The sequence below is a fragment of the Oncorhynchus masou genome, chromosome 7 (genome assembly GCF_036934945.1).
Source record: "Oncorhynchus masou masou isolate Uvic2021 chromosome 7, UVic_Omas_1.1, whole genome shotgun sequence".
NCBI lineage: Eukaryota > Metazoa > Chordata > Actinopteri > Salmoniformes > Salmonidae > Oncorhynchus > Oncorhynchus masou.
The window spans coordinates 9,705,104-9,706,485 of record NC_088218.1 but is presented as its reverse complement, the minus strand read 5'-3'; positions in this window follow the sequence as shown (position 1 = coordinate 9,706,485).

Here is a 1,382-nt window from a genome sequence, read left to right as displayed (position 1 = left end):
GAGAGGAGGCTTCTAGAAAGAACACAGAGCGGAGAGGAGGCACAGAAAAATAATAATACTACATTACATGCACTTTTCATAGAATCTTAAAGCGCTTCAAGAGCAAAAAACAAGGAATATATCATGACAGGTCAACCAATAGAAGCCAAGTCTTTGAAAGCTGCATCCTCTGAAGATGGAGAGGGTCAGCTCATTGCTATATAGACTCTTTTTCCCCTTTTTTATACTGTGTTATTGACTTGTTTATTCCATGTGTAACTCTGTGTTGTTGTCTGTTCACACTGCTATGCTTTATCTTGGCCAGGTCGCAGTTGTAAATGAGAACTTGTTCTCAACTAGCCTACCTAGTTAAATAAAGGTGAAATAAAAAATAAATAAAAAATTGGTTGAGCTGAGAGAGCTGGTCAGAGGATGGTAGATGGTGGGGTCTGCTGATATCTTGTAGAGGGTAAGTCAGGGAACCAGCCTGACTCTCACAGTTCCTGGGCTTCTCCTCTTCCTCTCTGTGTAGCACCACTTGGGTGATGCCTCAGTAGCTCTGGGCGACAGAAAGATCACCACACAACGTTCAGAATAGTAGCCAGTCGTCCTCACCACGGGCCCTCTGCCTCGGCACTGCTGTCGTCCTCTGTCTCCCATTCCCCTCACCCCTCAGGCCACTTTTCAAATTATGTTGTCAGAAGATCAGGAATTGGCAGCCAGGTGAAACCACAAAAAAAAAAAAACTGGTACTGTGTCCAGGTGCATTTTTCAAGCAAAAACATTAGCCAGCTAGCTAGCTAGTTAGCCAAGCAAAAACATTAGCCAGCTACCTAGCTAGTAAGCCAAGCAAAAACATTAGCCAGCTAGCTAGCTAGTTAGCCAAGCAAAAACATTAGCCAGCTAGCTAGCTAGTAAGCCATAAAAACATTACTTAGCTAAGCTAGCTGGTAAGCCATGCAAAAACATTAGCCAGCTAGCTAGTTAAGCCAAGCAAAAACATGTTAGCTAGTTAACAAAAACATGTTAACCTGTCAGTCAATCTGCAAAATCCATGGCTGAAAACATGTTAACCTGTCAGTCAATCTGCAAATCCATGGCTGAAAAACATGTTAACCTGTCAATCAATCTGCAAATCCATGGCTGAAAAACATGTTAACCTAATCAATCAATCCTGCAAATCATGTCTGAAAAACACCAGATATGTGCAATAAACACTCTGCTATCTAAAACTATCAACCATTAATAACACCTACAAAAATGACTTCATATGTACACATCTACAGGAGCTCTGTGCTTAAGCCGCTAGGCGCCATGGTAACAACAGAACAGTCTAACTATAGAAAATAGTGGGTTCAGAGAGACAGCCAGGGAACTGCAGGCATACAAACACAGCAGCTGGC